The sequence below is a fragment of the Parasteatoda tepidariorum genome, chromosome 12 (genome assembly GCF_982258835.1).
Source record: "Parasteatoda tepidariorum strain Cologne lab strain chromosome 12, Ptep-v5.0, whole genome shotgun sequence".
NCBI lineage: Eukaryota > Metazoa > Arthropoda > Arachnida > Araneae > Theridiidae > Parasteatoda > Parasteatoda tepidariorum.
Genome location: NC_141766.1, coordinates 57,075,269 through 57,089,226, shown reverse-complemented (window position 1 = coordinate 57,089,226; position 13,958 = coordinate 57,075,269). Strand labels below are relative to the sequence as shown.

Sequence of the window (13,958 nt, the reverse complement as noted above, 5' to 3'; positions counted from 1 at the left end):
TAAACAATATTACTTCGATAGACTTGAGTATAGCATCACTCGATTCAATGTAAAAAAGACAACGAAATCTAACTTAATGTTTCATCTTTTCCCTCGATTGTTTTTCTCTGCCCTCAGTAAATTCAAGATGGCAGCTAAAGCTAGCCTGGGGGTAAGGGGTTAATTTCATACTTCCATATGACATGGAAAATTATTTTTCAAGCAAACCTTTAAATGGTAATCAAAATATCTCAGTAAAGCTATAAAAAAATGGAAGTGTTTTTTTTTTCAAGTACACTTTCAGTTTCAAAAAACAGATAGATAAAGAAGATTAGTAATTATTTTTGTTTTTTTAAATTTATTATTATGTTTGTCTTTCCTGAGTAAAAATTATAAAGAATAAGTTATCTACAGTATAAAATATCCTTTAGTTACCAAATAAATTGTAAAATAAAAAAATGAGAAAATAGAAAAAATCTCTTTACACAAAAGAAGACCTTCATTTTTATTCGTATTATGCGTAGTTTTCTTTCTTTTTTTAAAAAAAAATTAGAATCTGTATGCATCTTTATTATTTTCTTTTTCTCCATTAATGTACATCGTGAGGCATAAATTAAGTAAGGCAGGAAGTTACCAAAGAATAACCGGAAACAAGAATTCTTTTTTTTGTTTCTGTTATATGCAATTTAACTACATAAGGTTATAAAAATACCGAAATTTATATTATTTTTTGTAGAAAATTCTATTTTAGTTTTGACGGATTTGTTACTAAACGTTTTAGTTTAAGCAGCTTCCCATGAGCAATATTACCGTACCATTTCTTTGGAAAAATATCACTTTTAAATAATACATAGAACCTGATTTTAATTCAAATTGCTATATGAACTGCTAATTTAACTAAAATTTGTTTAAATATAGGTGTTTAAATAGATACCAGAAAAGTGAAAAATATATTTAAACTTAATTTAATGTATAGGTTATTTGAAATTATTCACAAAAATGCTTAAATGTCCCATGATGTTGCATACTACCCTATAGATATAGACATACTACTTATGCCCTATAACAGGGGTGGCGAACCTTTATACACCAACGTGCCATTTTCTCTAAAAAATTGCTTAATGAGGTCATAGACGTGCCGTCAAATAATTTTGACTTCGTGATTATTGGGAAAATGATAATACTAAATACTATCGACTAAAAGCTCTTTATTTACATTAAAAAAAAAAACATTTTGCAATGTCTCAGTTATACACGTAATTCAACTTAAAGTAACATCAGTGTGACTTCTGTTGTTGCAGATTGTTGTTGTTGACCAATAACTTATATTAGGTTGTAAGATCTTAGTTTAAGGAGGACTGTTGATTTTTTTGCTACTTATTTATTGTTAGCTTGTTTTTTACGGTTATTAATTGTTTTTTTTAGTATTAATTTTTAATTTTTTTATTAATAATTGTTTATTATTTTGTTTGTTTTTGTGAATTTTAATTTAATTGTTACATATGCTTCATAGTGTAATAACATTTGTGTAATAACAATTCATAGTGTAACAATAATTGTGATCGGTGGAGTGCCCAACATATTGTGTCGCGTCCCAAAAATGGCACGCGTGCCATTGGTTCGCCATCCCTGCCCTATAGATATAGACATTTTACCCTACAATGATGAAACAGACACTTTCAGTTTTTGATGTTTCTTTTTTTGTTGAATTTCTCAAGAAATACTTCGAGAACTATTTTGTAAATTTAAAAGTATCTAGTTCATGCGATTTTTCATACTTTTCAATAAAGTTTAAAGCTTTCAGAGGTTTGAGAAACCGACATTAATTTAAAAAAGAAAACAAATATTTTTAAACACACTATGCCAGAAAATCAAGCAATAAGCTTGTAGCATATATCGATTATTTTAGTTGTTATTTGCAATAACCACATAATATTTCGTTAATCTAGCTTAAATATTTACTCAGATATGAACAATTTTATAAAAAAACAAATTTTTTGTCTTATATTTTTTCGTCATAACTTAAAAAATATTCAGTGAAATTAAACGAAATGTTTGGAGCAATTCAAAATTAATTAATAAAAACTATTGTTTTATAAATTTGAAAAAAATTTGTTAAAAACTGCGCAATATATAATTATTTGAAGTAATTTTTTTGTACTGCGCATGCGCGGAAGAATTCGTATTTGGCAACTAATGGAGAAAATCTGATTTAAATATCTTACAAATGTAAAGTGTCAAGCAATTTTCTAAGTAGTTTTGTACTTTTTAAAATAAAGCTCAAATTAATTAGGGTTTTTTTCAAGAATTTTATTACATAGTATTACAAATCATACTACCCTACAATGATTGAACAGCAAGAACAAAATTAAATATAAGGAAAACCCCTCATTGTTTTGAATTTTCTTTCAAAAAATGCGAAATTTACTGTAATAATGTTGCTTAAAAAAACTGTTTACGTTTTTAAGATATTTAAATCAAATTTTTACCATTAGTTGTCAAATACGGTTCATAATAAAATTATGAAAAAATTATTCTAATTTTTTTCAGATCATGCGCAGTATAAAAGAACTACTTTAAGTACTCACATCTTGGGCATTTTTTTTTTCAGAAAATTTCAAAATTTTAAAACCATAATTTTGTAATTTAATTTAAATTGCTCCAAAAATTTGTTTAATTTCACTGAATATTTTTAAAGTCATAGCAAAATACATGAGAAAAAAAATTAGTTTTTTTTTTTAAAATGTTCAAATCTCCATAAATATTTAGGCTAAATTTACAAAATCTTAGTTAGCAGTTTTTGCAAATAACAGCTGAAGTAATCAATACAAGTCTAAGTCAGAAATCAAGCTACTGCTTGATTTCTGACATAGGGTGTTCAAAAATACTTGTTTTTTGTAATTTATTGTCAGTTGCTAAAACCCCTGAGAGCTTTAACCTTTATTGAAAAGTATGAAGAATCGCAAAACTTCTAAAATTGCAAAATAGTCCTCTTAGTATTTTTTAAGAAATTAAAAAAAAAAAAAATCAAAAACCAAAAGTGTCTCTTCCATTATTGTCGGGTAGTGTATATCTAAAAGAGCAAAGGTATTTATTATTAATACCTTAGCTTTTTTATTAAATTTTAATTAAACAAATGCACAAATCTCCAAAAAAAATAATTAAAATAAATCTTTTTTTCCCAATTTAGGGAAATAGGTATGAATTAATTTACATTTGATTCAAATGATCTGGCAATTCACTATTAATTTTATTCGATATCGTTAAGCTTTTTAATCGTTTATAAAAATTAAAAATTTCATTGTAAGAATTTTTATCACAGTACTTAAAATTTATGTATTTATATGCTGCTATTAGTTATGACTGATTAATAAATTATACTTGGAATTAGAGTTGATTGTTTTATATTGAGCCTCGAGAATACGGCAGTAGATAAGCTATGAAATTTTTCAAATCAAAACAAATAAATCTTTCACCATTAGAATGATATGACCTTCTTTAAAGTTTACAGTATTTAAAAGGTCATATGTTTTGATGCTTAGAATTAATTTTCTTATACCTTGAAAATAAATGGAAGAATTTTACTTAAAAAGCGACTTTTTTTAAATCTTCGAGTTTTAGGATTGAAATCAATTAAAGGTACAAAATAATCCTACCAAACATAAAATATAGAATATTCTAAGAATATAGAATATTTAAAGAATATAGAATATTCTAAGAATATAGAATATTTAAAGAATATAGAATATTCTAAGAATATAGAATATTTAAAGAATATAGAATATTCTAAGAATATAGAATATTCTAAGAATATAGAATATTCTAAGAATATAGAATATTCCAAGAATATGGAATATTCATAAGTACATGACTATACAAGAATATCAAATGTTACATTAAGTTAGAATTTTCTAAACATGATTAACTACACTGTAGAAAATGTTGGATTAAATTACGGTATAAAGAACCGGCACTTTGGGTGCATCATCTATAAATCCATTTTTACCGTAAAATGTTATACTGCACTTTTTACAGTAATTTTTATTTAATTAGAGTGATTCAGAGATTTTACGGTAATTATTACGGTATATCAGATTTTTTGTTCCATAGCTTGTTCTGCCAAAAATGGATTTTACGATAAAAAGTATTGGCATCCTGAGTACCAGTACTTTTTACCGTAATTTGATTCAAAAGTTTTTACTTTTGAACTTTTCTTTACTTCTATCTATTCGAATATCTTTTTTGAAGGGTTTCAAAGCATAATAATAGCGAAAAAATTTAAATTATTGTGAAATATGAAAATTTAATTCATTCAGTTCTGATATTTAGTTTTTTTCCCTTTGAGGACTCTAGCCTTGCCATCTTGGATTTTATTACTAGATTGTTCTGGAAACAAGTTTTTTATTTGATTTTATTCAGATTTCTTTTTCGTACTTTAGAAACTTTTAATGCTACAGTATTATTTGATAGTACATCACCTTTAAAAAAAGTGGAAAATGAAGGGTTCGCTTTATTAGTTTAGGAAAAATAGCGCTATTAGGGCTATAATATAAATAGCGCTTTAGGTAGAATAGCTTGTTAATTTTTAAAACTTTTACGGATTTTTCCTCAAAGTTATGCTATTGGTGGTTTCGAGTCACTCAACTAGGACTACAGCTTTGTCAGTTTTTAAAATTTTTAATTTTTGTTTTGTTACACTTCAAATTAACGAAAACTGATTTAGAAGATGATAAAAAATTCTTCTGACGTTAATTGCAACGAAAAAAATTAAACAAAAACAATTAAACAAAAAAATCTAAATTAGTCTAATCTAAATCTAGTTTAGCAGAAACAGGGTTCAATTTAACGTTAACCAAACTATTGGTACTTTGAAACATATTATCGTGCAAATTAGTTGCAACTTTAAGAAATTGTTAAATTTGCTTATAATTGTTGAAATTTAGCAGAAACGGGGTTCAATTTAACAGTTTAATAAGGTTGCATCACAGGTGGACAATATTATGGTTCAACGCGATATTACAAATACATACCGATACTTCGCCTTAACATTCGATTGATTTTTCTAAGAGTGTAATAATATGATTTTCCAAAAACGCAAATTAAGAACACTTTTAGTCCAAGAGATCCTTTCTTTTTTTTGGAAAAGGAATACAAAGTTCTCTCTTCGATGAAAATTTTGCTGCCAACGTACTATAATTTTTTTCCATGTAATCCTCGGAAAGAATAGAGATTTATTTTGAATTCGGAACTATCTCTTTCTCGTGATCAATTATGTATCTGTTTTGCGTTAATTTTTATATACTTACATATTTTCTTTAAGAATAAATTTAATAGCTTATAGAAAACAAAGCATATTAAGCAAGATCACGAAAGGTTCGCAAATAATTTTCTAATCAAAGTAGTTTAATTTTCTAAAAACCGTATTCTGAAGATTCAATATAAAAAACCAGTTAAATCTTTCAGTCTTCAATTTCTCGTAAATCTATGAGTGATTCAAAGCTATTCTCCAATTTGGCTGCGATTGACATTTCTTAAACTTCTCGAGAATGCTTGTGGAAGCAATTTACATATGAAAACAACCTTGCTTACCATCTATTTTTATTCCTAATATCTGCTTATCTATTTAATTGTCTGTATATAAGGATCTGCTTTTGGTTGGTTTTAAAAATTGTCTATTTTTGCGAGATTAAATGGCTCCATTGACCCTGACAAATGAATGGTATTTCTTCATCACCTGTTTTACAGTTTTAGTTGTTGCATTTTATTGCTGTTCTTGGAAAATACCCTTCAATCCGATAACATCTACCTTTTTTTTCTATCTCCGTTGCTGACAAACTAAAAGGTATGACAAGTCGATGTCGACAGATTTTCTTATCACTAATGCATAGCACGTCATTTGTGTTGGAGTGGGTCAGGGGTCCTTTTACATTATGAGGTCGTTCTGATTGAGGTTAGTCAAGGCAAGTTGTTGTTCTGAGAACCAATGAAAGTGGTAGAAACACTTCTTGTCCAGTCTTTTGCAAAGACAAGTAACAGTGATAATTTTCACACTTTAGAATAAAACTTCGACACATATTTTTCATTTGTTGAGCAGAACTTTCTTGGATTTTGGTGTTAAGAAAAGGTAAGAACAATTTTTCTTTTAATACCTAACCTACATATTTTCAATTTTTGATTGCTTTATCGTTTCTTAATTTAAATTTCACACGTTTATAATTACGAGTGCATCTGCAAATAATTCTTTTGTCCAAAACTATCTTCAAATAGTTGTAAAATTTGTAATTAATATCTAAAAAAGCAATTTTCGGCTTTAAGTTGTATTTTGAGCATTATTTAAATCAGCTATTTTATTAAAGAAAACACTGCTTTAGATACTAAAAAGCTAATTTTGAAGGTCAAAATTAGGACTTAAAGGGTTCAAACAAAGCTAAGAATGTAACAAAAATTGCTTTTATCTGCGCTATTAAATATGCGCAATTTGCGAGCAATTATTAATTCTTGCCTTATAAGATATTATTTTAACATAAAATGAGTTAATTGCTCATTAGTTAAAAAGTTTGAAAAACAATGAAAGTGGTTTAAATTGAAATAAATACGTCGTTTAATAAGATAAATGGTTTAAGAAAAGATATATTGTCCAAATTAAAGTTCAGAGAAGCCATACTGTCTAACACAGAATTTGTAAACACTGCATAAAATTGGCAATTTTCTGCATTTATGCTGAGATAATTAACTTTAAGTAGTAATGATAATTTTTCAGATTGATAAATCTCTTAGAACTTTCCTATGCAAAATTTGTTGGTAAACATAAAAAAAACTATTCTAGCCCAGAGAAGTCGTATTATTTAACACAAAATCTGTAATATTGCTTAAAATTGACAATTTTCTGCATTTATGTTGAGATAATTAACTTTAAGCAGTAATGATAATTTTTCAGCCTGATAAATCTCTTAGAACTTTCCTATGCAAAATTTGTTGGTAAACATAAAAAAAACTATTCTAGCCCAGAGAAGTCGTATTATTTAACACAAAATCTGTAATATTGCTTAAAATTGACAATTTTCTGCATTTATGTTGAGATAATTAACTTTAAGCAGTAATGATAATTTTTCAGCCTGATAAATCTCTTAGAACTTTCCTATGCAAAATTTGTTGGTAAACATAAAAAAAACTATTCTAGCCCAGAGAAGTCGTATTATTTAACACAAAATCTGTAATATTGCTTAAAATTGACAATTTTCTGCATTTATGTTGAGATAATTAACTTTAAGCAGTAATGATAATTTTTCAGCCTGATAAATCTCTTAGAACTTTCCTATGCAAAATTTGTTGGTAAACATAAAAAAAACTATTCTAGCCCAGAGAAGTCGTATTATTTAACACAAAATCTGTAATATTGCTTAAAATTGACAATTTTCTGCATTTATGTTGAGATAATTAACTTTAAGCAGTAATGATAATTTTTCAGCCTGATAAATCTCTTAGAACTTTCCTATGCAAAATTTGTTGGTAAACATAAAAAAAACTATTCTAGCCCAGAGAAGTCGTATTATTTAACACAAAATCTGTAATATTGCTTAAAATTGACAATTTTCTGCATTTATGTTGAGATAATTAACTTTAAGCAGTAATGATAATTTTTCAGCCTGATAAATCTCTTAGAACTTTCCTATGCAAAATTTGTTGGTAAACATAAAAAAAACTATTCTAGCCCAGAGAAGTCGTATTATTTAACACAAAATCTGTAATATTGCTTAAAATTGACAATTTTCTGCATTTATGTTGAGATAATTAACTTTAAGCAGTAATGATAATTTTTCAGCCTGATAAATCTCTTAGAACTTTCCTATGCAAAATTTGTTGGTAAACATAAAAAAAACTATTCTAGCCCAGAGAAGTCGTATTATTTAACACAAAATCTGTAATATTGCTTAAAATTGACAATTTTCTGCATTTATGTTGAGATAATTAACTTTAAGCAGTAATGATAATTTTTCAGCCTGATAAATCTCTTAGAACTTTCCTATGCAAAATTTGTTGGTAAACATAAAAAAAACTATTCTAGCCCAGAGAAGTCGTATTATTTAACACAAAATCTGTAATATTGCTTAAAATTGACAATTTTCTGCATTTATGTTGAGATAATTAACTTTAAGCAGTAATGATAATTTTTCAGCCTGATAAATCTCTTAGAACTTTCCTATGCAAAATTTGTTGGTAAACATAAAAAAAACTATTCTAGCCCAGAGAAGTCGTATTATTTAACACAAAATCTGTAATATTGCTTAAAATTGACAATTTTCTGCATTTATGTTGAGATAATTAACTTTAAGCAGTAATGATAATTTTTCAGCCTGATAAATCTCTTAGAACTTTCCTATGCAAAATTTGTTGGTAAACATAAAAAAAACTATTCTAGCCCAGAGAAGTCGTATTATTTAACACAAAATCTGTAATATTGCTTAAAATTGGCAATTTTCTGCATTTATGTTGAGACAATTAACTTTACGCAGTAATGATAATTTTTGGCCCTGATAATTTGTTTTAGAACTTTTATGCAAAGAACTTTACGAAGCAAAGAAAAATAAAAAAGTCCTTTTAGAATCCACAGTGACTTCATTTCCTCTTAAATCAAAAGTGCAAAATGAAAAAAATTTATTCTTAATAGGATAACCATTTTGTTTAATTATATTAAACAAAATGGTGATTATATTAAGATAATTAGAATTATTAGCACAGAGATTAGTTAGCACAGGTCAGTTTAAAACACAAAGATTGCTATCTTTAACATGAACATCAGATCTTTTAAACAATAATCCGAAAATCCTATCATTCGATCATTAAACATGCAGTTCTCAAAATTAAAAATATTACAAGAGTACTAACTTCTGATTTAATGATTGGATTTACAAGTACTAAAATGCAATGTTCACAGTTTAGGTTCCCCACTGAAGTTAAGGTAATTAATACCTAACACTAAGTGATAAGTGCTTTTTATGCTACAAAATCAGATAAACAAAAGTATATTTCTTCTGATGAAACATGTCTTTTTATTGAAGGATTCTTTACCTTCAAAATATGAGGAGAATATTCACTATCTAGAAAAAATGACCAGTAATTTAGTCAAGTGGTAGAAAAACGTGGACCACTTAATGTCCTGTTTACTTTTTGCATTTTTCACGGCTATTACATAATAAATGAAAGAACTAAAAACTTTTGCTCTCCATTATGAAACTTGTTTAATAAAAATTAAATAAATAAAATAACAATAATTAGATTAATGGAAAGATAATTTTTGTTGTAGTTCTAATTATTTTTGTTTGTTTTAATATTTTAAAGCTATAAGCTATAAATATTTTTCATCGTACAAAATACAAATAATTTCGAATGTCCAAACCTACAATTTAAAACAATGCAATAAAAATATTTTAAATTACGAAACAAAATTTCGTATAAAAATGATATGCTGTTTTTAATTTTTATTTCTCGGCAATTATTTCACTAATTTATTGTACATTCACAAACTAACACGATGAAAACATTTACAGCTTGTAAATTAAAAATGGTTCAAACACTGTAAAGTTGAATAATACATAATTATTGAACGCAATTATTTGCAGGAAATTATATTTGTGTTAACGAGGCTTATAATTGAGAGAGAAATACTTTTGATTGAAATTGGTAGTCTTATGTAAAGCAAAATTCTCAAAAAGTAAAAATAACTTCAAGGTGATCTAGGCTTTTAATTGAGGCAAAGTTTTCAGATTTTGACAACTTCCCTTAGTTTGGGACTTAATAATTATAATCAATCGAGGGAAAAATATTAAGGGAAAATACGTTAATGTGTTTAATTGTGTTACGTAAAAATATAATTACATTAATTATTAAGCACATTTTAACCCATTAATAGCAGATTTCTAGTAAAGCGGTGATGGGAAAAACGCCTTTAAGAAATTATTTGGAGAGCTCAAAAAAAGTGAGCACCTTGAATAACTTTTCATCTAATGATCGAGTTTTCACTAATTTTCAATCCTAATGGTTCGACAGCTCAATCTTGCGTATGCTAATTAACAAGAGCAGACGATATTTTAAGTTGCGAAATTAGATACCAAAACTTACTTTCTCAGATTAAATATGCATTTTTTCCCAAGAATTAGGCTTTTGTATATTCAAAATAGGAAGGGGGTTGCATGGGGTTTGGAAAGGTTATAGAGAGGGGGATCCCAGTAGTTCAAAATTTCGATCCCTATAACTAGGGAACTTGGAAAAATTTTTGCACGCAATTATAAAATTTGTCTATCTAAAAATAATTCCGAGAAAAAATTTTTAAATAGTCATTTATAATTTTTATATTTCATTTAATAGTAGTCAAAAAATTTTGAATTGTAATATATTTGAATTGTAAAAAAAAATATTATTGTGATGTCAAAAATCATGCTCATACTCTTTTACATGAGATTTGAACACACTCATAGATATATATAAACTGTATTTTAATTATTGTAGTCACATTGTAAAAATTACAGATCAAACTATGGTAAAATGTACCGGGACTCAGGTGCCAGTACTTTTTTTAGTAAAATCCATTTTTACCGTAAGAGTTTACGGAATAGGAAATCTCAAATACTGTAATTTTTACAGTAATATTTACTTTAAAACCACTTAATCATTGTATTTAATTAAGTATCACTGTAAAAATTGCAGAATAAAAGTTTTATCATATTTCATGGTAAAATGTTTTTTACGGATGCTGCACTTATGGGGACAGTACATTTTACCGTAATTTGATCCGGAATTTTGCACAGTACAATTCCTACAGAAACTTGAAATTACTTAACTTTTGGAGAAAATGCATTTCAATCAGTCGCATTAACTGGACATCCTGTTTGTGGGACATCTTCCAATTTTTTTTCAATTTGCACTTTTCCTGATATAGAGTTCCAGTGTTTTGCCTTGGTGCGCTGAAAACTCTTCATCCATGCACTCCTACAGTACCTTTTTTAATCTTCCACTTATTCAAATGAAGAAGGGTATATTTTGAGCAATGTATGGAAATAAAACTGGAAAACGGAAATAGAGCTCAAAGCACACGTGAATAAAGCACTCAGAATGAATGTATGTTTTGTAGCTTTATTTTTATCTTCTTCTTTCTGCGAAGGAATGAGTGAAATTTCATTGATTCTCACAAATTCAATCATTATCAGAAGATGTCATACCCATCTCAATCTATTTTATCTCGAACTATTTCAATTGATTTAATGATATCCACACTCCTTCGAGATTTTATACTATTCAAAGTTACGTATAATTTTGTTAGAAGTTATCTAAAAAAGCGGTAAAGATAGTAGAAAAGAACTTTCCTCCTTACAACCACAAAGCTTTTTGAAAAAACACATTCAAATATACAAAAATTTTAATCAACAGTGCGCAAAAAAAAAAAAAAAAAAACACACCCGAAATAACTTTTGATCTAATGATCGGATTTTAACGTTCAAGGACTCAATCTTAATAGTTCGAAGATGTGACCTCAAATATGCTAATTAGATAGGGCAGGCGATGTTTTAAGTTATGAAATCAAACACAAAAACCTACTTTATCTGGAAAAAAACATATCCTTCCTTCGGATTTCTCCACCCCAAGAAATGAGGGGGGGGGGTGGCAGCAATCTGAGATGCATGGTCCTAACAGTTTGGCCAGGATAGTGGTCAAAATTTTGGATGCCTAAATGTTAATTTTACTTTTAGCGTAATTCAACATATCTAGAGAACTTTCAAAGCGAATGGAAAACTGTTCAACGACTGTTATATAAAAAATTAAAAAAATTGCCACTCTAAAAAAGCGTTCGCCTTCCAACGAGGTGAACCGGGGTTCGATCCCGGCAACGACTGGTTGATCTGAATTCCGCACCCGACTTGCACCGATCACAGTGGTGACGTGAAATATCCGCAGTGGTAGGCGGATCGTGGGTTAGAGTCTCCTTGCCGTCAGACCAATCATGGGAGGTTCTCGTAGTCTTCCTCTCCATGTAACGCAAATGCGGGTTAGCTCCATCAAAAAAACCTGCACGAAAGCAAATTTCCCCCAATATTTGATCCAGGATTTCCCTTGTCTTCTGAATTGAGTTGAAAATTACAAGGCTACGGAGTTGAACATTAGTAGTCGTAAACACTAAGAATTGGGTCGGCTGTTCGACGACGGTTATAAAATAAAAATTGCGACTCCCTCTTGTATTTTGGGAATCAGGAATCATAATTCATTGAAAAAAAATATGTTTATTTAGAGAAAGTATGTTTTTGTGTGATTTCGCAACTTAAAATATCGTTTACATTAACTAATTACTATATTTAAGGTAGCTCTTTTGAACCATTGAGTCCTAGTACTGAAAATCTGATCTTTTGATAAATAGATTTTCAGCGTGTTTCATTTACTTTTTCGCAAACTGCTCAACTCTTTTATACTTAACTGAAAAAAGTTAATTTTTATTAAATGCTTTGATAATTCTATTTTCAGTTATTGTAAAATATGTTGATTTTTCGAATCGTTGCTTACAAACCAATTTCTTTTGTTCTTATCAAAACTCATTCATATTTGCGAATTCTCAATCACACACTTGTGTCCTTAAATTAAGGAAAATCATAATTATGCGGAAACTTTAAAGTAAAAATTTCATGTGTAGAATTATTAACACAACTTCAGGAATGATATACAAATTACAGGGAGTCAATTAATTACGCTGGTAATACCTCACAATGATGAGAATGTAAGTGAGGTTTCTATACGGAATGGCGGCAGAAAAGTAAAATTGCTTAGAAGCGTTCTGTAAGCCGTTCAATGCCATAACCGAATAGTTATAACTAAAAGCGTGTGGATAATTTTTTATGTGGTAGAACTTTTGACCACCTGAAATTGTATTCAGATGGAGTACAAGGAGCATGAATTTGCCCAATGTCTAGGGTTTGGATTCCAAGATGATGGAAATGTCAGTGAACTTTACAGTGCCGATCACCCCCACTCCTTGAAATACAAAGCCGAATAAAGATTGGCATTTGACAATAACTGCCAAAAAAGGTATACAGAGCTCAGCATCTGACCTGTCACGTCAGCTCTCTTCAGCTACTAGTACCACAATTTCAAGGCAAACCGTGTATAGATGCTTGGGAAATATTGGTTTATATGCTTGCAGACCTGTCAGATGGGTTCTACTCTCGCCACCTCATTGTCGTCAGCTATAAGCCTGGAGTAGAGAAAGTGAACATCCTCACAGTGGGTTTGTGTGATGTTTTCCAACAAGTCCAGGTTCAATTAGCAGTCTGATTCACATCGGCCTTTCATGTGACTAGTGCCAGGTATCCATTACCACCAAGACAACATCAATGATCGACACCGTTAAGGTGGTGCAGTATTGATCGTTTTTGTTGGAATCATAATGGACTCCACAGCAGATCTGCATGTTCAGACACGAACCACGAGTGGTCAAATTTAGTATGTTTAGGGATGCCATGGACGCAAAATTTGTGCATATTTTGCAAAATTTGTCCAAGACAACGCCCATCATCACCGAACAAAAATCGCATGCTGGTGAGAATTGAACAACGAATGCCTTCAGTTTAAGTATGTCACTGCATTCTCACCTGGCTTGAATCCGATTGCGCATGAGTAGGTCATGCTTAGTCGACGAGTTGCAGTCAGTCAAACACCTCGCACAAGTGTAACGGAACTTCGGAGAGCATTACTTGCTGAGTTGAGTCCTCTTCTCTTAAATCGAGAGCTCGATGGAGGCCGGGTTAGCCTGATTGGTAGGGCACTGAGCCGATGTCCAAGAGTTCGTGGGTTTGATCGACGTCTGCCAAAGACTTTCCGTGTAGTAAATGGTGACTGATGCACGCTAAATCTGTGAAGTCGCGAAGTCCTCCATGTCCCCATAACAAATCAATACCTCTGGGGGACTGATCCAGGAGTTTCCTTGTCTTCTTGATTGG

General features: G+C 29.3%; 1 protein-coding gene across 3 annotated transcripts in view; it reads left to right on the top strand.

Moving 5' to 3' along the window:
• The window catches only part of LOC107452994 (4-hydroxyphenylpyruvate dioxygenase-like protein), a 39,447-nt gene that overhangs the window by 7,898 nt on the left and 17,591 nt on the right, over nt 1–13,958 (top strand). The window contains exon 1 of one of the 3 annotated variants that reach the window (XM_016069642.4): nt 5,894–6,103. The exons of 1 other annotated variant lie outside the window; for it this stretch is intronic. The gene's annotated coding sequence lies outside the window, so the exon portion shown is untranslated. Of the gene's footprint in view, nt 1–5,893; nt 6,104–13,958 lie in introns of those variants that run through there. One more of the 3 variants, XM_016069643.5, reaches the window with a different exon arrangement.